Raw genomic sequence first — 6,957 nt, 5'->3', positions numbered from 1 at the left:
ACGATGAGCGGCAGAAGTGCAGTAAGCCTTGGGAACACAGTTGAGCAATACTGTCAGTGCCCAAAACAAAAGAAACTTCTGTTCAGTACTGTGCACCTTCGTCCCTCATAGCAGCTGCTTCATGACAGTGACTCAGCAGGGGACATGTAGCATCCTGCTGAGCTCGTACACATTGACACCCACTGCATCTGATCAAGGTTGATGGGCAGATGCTCCTTTCTCTGCTGAGTCCATCCAAAAGGTGTTCAGAGGGATAGGTCCTGTAGTTAAAGTGAAAAATGTAAGTTCTACATCCACTCATTAATCTGTCTTCTTTAGCTACTCAGACTTCCTTTACATGCCAATTATTTCTGCAGTTTACTGCCTCATTTTCTCCTTCATTCCTCTTTCAGCAAGTTGCATATAGCACGCTGCGTGAGCTGTTCATTTATTCTCATGACAAGTGTCTTTGTCTTACATTACCATTATGAATGTTGATGGGATTACCGTGTCTGTTAATTCAAAAACTAGCCCTACGGTGTATGCTTAGAGCCACAGCATTTAATAGAGGTGTCGCAGAAACATTCAGCTAAATGATACCTCTGCTGTAACCAATCAGTTTTCTGACTCATGCATCAAACTAATGCTCGCTGAGAACGTTATCAGACATTCTGTAGCAGCCGTCTAGTGTACCAGCCAAATTACCACTCAGGAAAAGGTGATTTGAAGGTACATATCTATTAAAGATATGAGAGCTCGGCTGCTCAGTGGCCGTATTATCCTTTGTTACATGAAATACAAATGTGTTTGACTTTGAAAATTGAAATCAGCCTGTGCTGTAAAAAAGCTCTGCCTTTGCCATACAAAGTATTTTTCAAGTAGAAAATGAATGTGTATCAAAAGAAAATCTACATATCATCTGGTAGGGGATGGGGTCTGGAAACAATTCCCCTGCATGACTTCTCAGAAACAGAAAGTACATCACCACAGAGAGGCAAATCAAAACCACATCTAAGAAATCTCACTCTTCAAATATTTAATGAAAGTTTCAAACACCAAATGCAACTCCTAAACTTAATTCCTTATACACACACTTCATATCTAAATCTGGGATCCATGAATACCACCAAAATGTGATTCATAATATGTGAATGAGGTGCAGCAAGGACAATGAAAACTTGAAGTTGCTGTCACCAACTTGTCACCACTTTCACTTGTGTCAGTGACAATGCAGCATTTCATTTTAATTTGAAAAGATCCATTTAAAAGACTTGCTTGAGATTTTGAAGCAATAATAAGTTTGCTCTGTGAAGCTATAATGCTCATTGTAAAGAAAACTAAATTTTTTCGGTCCACAGCAAGTTTCTGATCCCCAATTGTCATGGTGAAGTAAATGTAAAATTGATAGCGGCCGTATGCTAATGTGCACATAATGACAATGTTGACATGTTGACATGTAGCAGGTTATAATTTTTGCTGTGCTGTGTTGTTTCATGCAGGATGAGGCTGTTTATCACAGAGTGAAGGCTCTGTGACAATAGCTTGTGTTCAGGTCTTAACCAATGAGATTTAAATTTACATCCTAAATAATAATCTAAACATTAAAAAGTAACCATTTATTTTAGTTCTTCACAGAAAGAATGAAATACTAAGTCATAGGCTTAAATTATTTTAAATTTGTCTTCCACCCCTTAAAATCAAGAAGGCCTTACAACCCCCCATGAACCACTGCTATACAGTATTATGGCCAAGAGCTACTGAATAACACAAATGTAATTTCAGTGTCTATCAGGGGCAGATCTAGAAGGGGGGCAGCTGAGGTGTTAGCTGCCACCCCTGAAAAATGCAAACCCCCAGTTTAAAAAAGTCAAATTGAAAACATTAATTAGGGCCCGAGCAGCAACTGCAGGGCGGACCAGATTAATTCAAAAATTCAGATTAATTAAAAAAAATAATGTTTTAAAAAAAGGAATTGATTTAATGATCTGTTATGGCCACATTTTAGACTCAGTGATAGGATTAAGTTGAATGACAAAAGACATGTATTTGGAAAAATGTAGACGATTTGGAGATCAAACAATTTATTGATTTCTAATGCCACCTTTAAATATTGTGTGTGTGTGTGACAATAATGCAATGTTTTTGAGCTAAAGTATCTTCATTTGGGAGCTTTTCAGAGCAAATATTGATATATGTGATTGTTTGCAATTAAAACAGCATATATTTCTCCCACCACTTAAAGTCACATCCTCTGGCCACCCCATAAATCCGCCCCTGATGTCTATTAGCTTCCCTCATAGGTCGTAAGTCGACTCTACAACCAAACCGCCTTGAGACAAAATGGATCAATACTGACCTCTGCAAGTTACCATGCACTCTGTGAAATATTATGCTCCAAGACAACGAGCCCAACAAGTGGAAATAAGATGTGCATGTTGACTGCAGAGCTCAGGCGCAAACATGAGAGGGATGAAGCACCTGCTTACCTGGCATCTCACAGAAAAAACCCTAAACAGTTCGATCCTGCACGGAAAAATGAAGCAAAGACTGTCAGACAACACAGAGACATAGACACACAGCAAGAAACCAAGACTTTGATGACTGAGTCATACTTTGAATCTGGCACTTCACAGATATATTTCTGTCTTCCAGTTCACATCACTGCACCAATCGGCTTGAGCTGTCAAGCCGAGAGTGAGTGAATGTTGGGCCAAAATTTCTCCAAATGATGTTGCTCTGCATCTGCTCAATGTGTAAATAAACCACTGTTTGCTAGTATGCTTGCCATATCAGCTTTACAAATTGATAATATGTCAATATTGCCCAAAAAAGTGGCCAGAAAATCAATTAATGCAGCTTAAAAATCAGATTTTACCAAGCCTTCAACAGGAATCTGACTCTGATTCCCTGAAACACCCTAGACCTTCACCTCCTTTAGCATGTTTTTTTTCCCTATTTTAGCAATTGGATTGCAGTTTCCTGTGATTATTGGTAAGACCCCAAGAAGCCCAGCTGCCACTCCAGAGAATTCATTCTCATTCTGTGATAACAGCTCCATTGGCTCTCCCCAGCTGCCAAGGACTTCATGAAGCTGGAGGCAGAGGCCCAAAACCTCTAGTGTGTGTGTGTGTGTGTGATTGTGAACCAAAAGGCCCATGGGATCGCATTGGCATCCAGTGGTGATATTACTATTGGTTCCCTTTGAAAAAAACACTCGAGTCGCCACAAAACAATATCTATAATTCATCAGCATTCAGTTAGCATCCCTTCGATTTGAAATCACATTTTCATGACCATTGTACCTACGCTCAATCGCAAGAATCATAAATTAGATTTCCTCCAAAATTATCTTGCACAATTCCCCTCACATCCATGCAAGCGCTGTTCCAAAAGGGTGCTGGGTGCTCCTTATGAGCAATTCTGAGTGAATAGGGCCTGATTTTGATGAAGGCTATGATGATCACTCCATTCAGGCCAAGAAAGGAGGAAATAAAACATCTTCATACCAAGAGCTCTGTTAATCAGTGTTGAGAAGGGAATAAAAAGGCATTCAATCTTACTTTCTCTGGCCTTCGGGGCTACTCCTTAGAACTTAAAGGACAATAGAAGTGAAATTCTGCTCTAAAATATTAAGCTATAGGCGAGAAAGTAAAATATACTGGGTCCTTTGCTGGGAGATTTGCCGTGCTCCTTAATCTGAATTTGTTACACTGACGTACAACTCTGCAGAGAATAAATTGTAAAAGGTAGAAAAGGTCACTGTGACAGAATCCAGGATGACTTTCTCAGAATAAGGGGGTAATTTCTGATTCACAAAGTCATCTATTCACTGCTAACGGAGTGGCTCCACACTGTATATCAGTATGACATCACAGGTTTGAGGCTTGACTCTTCAATTTGTTCAGGACAGAATCTTTCATTCCACTTATTCTGCAACATAATAACTAACAGAAATGTTAGTTTCAGTGGGATTCCAAGCCAGGATCGTATTTTCCTACACTTGTCTGTGAAGACGTTTGACCCGAACTGCTGCAGAATTATAGACATTTCTACATTAAGTCTGCTGGTGTGAGAAGTCAGCCGGTTCAGAATGGTCATATGACATGCATTCACCGTGAGAAAAATAATTTGAATATTCAATTAATTTCAATTCAGTTATATTTGTATAGCGCTATATATATGTATGTGCTCGTGAGTCAGTACAGAAACGAGAATCAAAAGCAAGTGATGACAGAAAATGAAAGTATCGTCGGCGTCCACCCACCTGTATTGGTTAACAACCTACTGGCTCCAGCTTCATGTAGAATGGATGTGTGAGTGGTATTGGTCTCATCTAACTCTCAAAAAGAAAGGGAATTTCCTATAATGTTGAACTTTATTTAAGATGCCTTCTTTTCCTTGATTTGACTTGCTCTGATGAACGTAACATGTATTTCAGTTGACACATTTAACCCAGCCTCAGTACCAAGGCCTATTTCCCTTTACTTTGCAAAGTAAAAGAAATCAATAAATAAAAAAAAACCACAATTCTATTTAAAAAAGATTTTGTTTGGCATAAAATAATGCCAAAGGTCAAAGGTGCTGCAAATGTGTGCAAAAGTTGATGAAAAAAGAGCAGGTTTTTGGTCTTCGAGATATATAAATGTAAAGTTAGTAATGGAAATATTCTCAGAACATTGCACTTGTTGTTCATTAAAGTAGCTCTTCTGTGAGTGACTGTACCAGCAGTGGCCCCAAGCCAATTTGTGAGAGTTTGAGACCCCTGCTCTAGACTGAAATATCTTAACAACTACTGGATATATTGGCCCCAAATATAGACATTCGTGAACCCCAAAGGATAACTCCTAATCAGTTTAGTGATCCCCTGACATTTCCTTTAGCTCCACCATGAGGTTGACATTTGTGATTTCGAGTGAAACAGCTATTGATTTAGGTTTATGACTAAATATCTGCAAAACTAATGACCTTCCCATCAGACTCAGCTGTACTTTGTGTTCAGTTTTTTAGCAAATGCTAGCATACTAGTTAAACTATGATTGTTTTTTTATGGTAGCGTGTTAACACTGTCTTTGTGAACATATTAGAATGCTGACGCTCACATTTAGCATACTGTAACTCAAAGCACTGCTGTGCTTAATGCTGAGTTCCAACCAGGAGGTTGGGAAGCTGGGAATGATGTCACACCCGGGTTGACCGTGTTCCAGTACAATAAGTTGGAAAAACCAAGCTCTAGCAAGGTTCATTGTTAGCAATACCAGTTGCTAACAATGCAGCCCACAGATAGAAGTTGGAGAGCGCTGTGTGTACGACTGATTTAATGAGACACAAAAGACAGAGGTGTTAACAACCTTTCTGTTACTACAGCTTTCACTACTGTTGATGTGTGGAGTAGTCATCTTGGATTTTAAGTCAGGTTTGGGAAGGCTCACCCAACTTCATGAGTCAAAAATCCGCCTTCTGGGGGCGTTCCAGTTGAAATATCGAGTTCAAATGGAACGCACCATTAGTAGAGCCTTACAGAGCTGCTGGCATTGTTGTAAATTATTGGTCTTGTTTTATCATTCGTTTTTTGTGACTTCTAAAACTCATACAAGTTTTTTGAAAAGCTTTCGGGACACTGGGGAAGAGAAAAAACCCTGCAGGACTGTAAGGATGAGACAAAGCCATGCTGCATTTCAAAAAGGAGTAAAGGAAATATAGCACATTATCTCAGATGTCCCCTAACAAAAGCCTGGAGCTGTCCCACTGTGTCACACAGCCAACTCTGCCCACTCCACTCAAGCATCCTGTTCCTCAACACTGTGCTTCTGGGGCCAGCCACACTGAGCGGGGACTCAGAGAAGCATTTGAAAACATCTCTTCAAGTACTCTGTCAGAGGATCTGAGAGACTTTGATAATATAAGGCAGGGGCTTGCACTCACTGACAGCTTGATTCTTGTCTGAGAAGAACAGAACAGAACAGCGCTTGAGGACAGGGGCCCAGGTCCTCTGTCTGGGAGACATATTGATGCACCTACCCTCAGATGAAGTCCTCACTACAATCAAATGCAAATGATATAAGATTCAAAGAAAGATTCCAATCGATGGCTGTTTTTCTGAGAACTACTGTATGAAATGTTCCCGCCAAACAATCAATGATTCAACCTCAAACCAGAATGTGGTTGAGGTGGTTCACACTCCTTTGCAGCAAAATGCAGTTAGATCTGGGGCAGGCTTGTCTTTATGTGATCATCTTTATTGTGCCTTAGCTAATGAAAACTCAAGAAAGCTTACACCATCTGCTGCATCTGCTGGGTAAAACAACACAGTCCGCACACAAATCTGAAATAAGAGTGCATGCAGCACAAACCTGGGACTGTGCTCAGTGTGTGCATTATTTTGTGACTGTGAAGCAGTCAGATGTGCAGCAGACTACATGAATTAGCCTGTATGCATGCCTGTTTGACTTTGGTGATTAATGATGCCAGCATCGGTGCAAAGAAATGATCCCATGATATTCTTATCGTGGGTTTCTTGTTTTTATTGTGAGTTACTCTTTCTAAATGATGTTTCTTTCCATCTGTGATACTTTATATTTTTCTTTTATCTGTTTTACTGAGGATGCTCTGGTGGGTCTGTTTCTGCCAAACTGTATGCCAAATCTACCATACGAACAATAAAGAAGTGAACTTCCCATATGTGCTCCAAAAAATCACAATGAAATATGAATTATTGACTATTAAAATACATTTAGTAAGTAATATTAAAGATAATACAGTCACTAAATGCATTAGTCTAACTGAAGTTCCATCATGCTGACTTCATATACCCTACATGCATATATGTGCGAAGCCAGCCAAACCAACTGAGCAAAGCACCTTCAAGGGGCTTGGAGGCTCCAGGTTCAGTTTGAGGGGCCTCATTGTCAGCATTTTTACATACTCAGGGCCTTTCTTGAGGAGGGGCCCCGAGTTAAAGCTGCAGTAGGTCGTTTTTAT

The sequence above is a fragment of the Morone saxatilis genome, unplaced genomic scaffold (assembly GCF_004916995.1).
Source record: "Morone saxatilis isolate NCDOM2014 unplaced genomic scaffold, NCSU_SB_2.0 Contig16, whole genome shotgun sequence".
Classification (NCBI taxonomy): Eukaryota; Metazoa; Chordata; class Actinopteri; family Moronidae; genus Morone; species Morone saxatilis.
Note: the sequence above shows the minus strand (reverse complement) of the source record.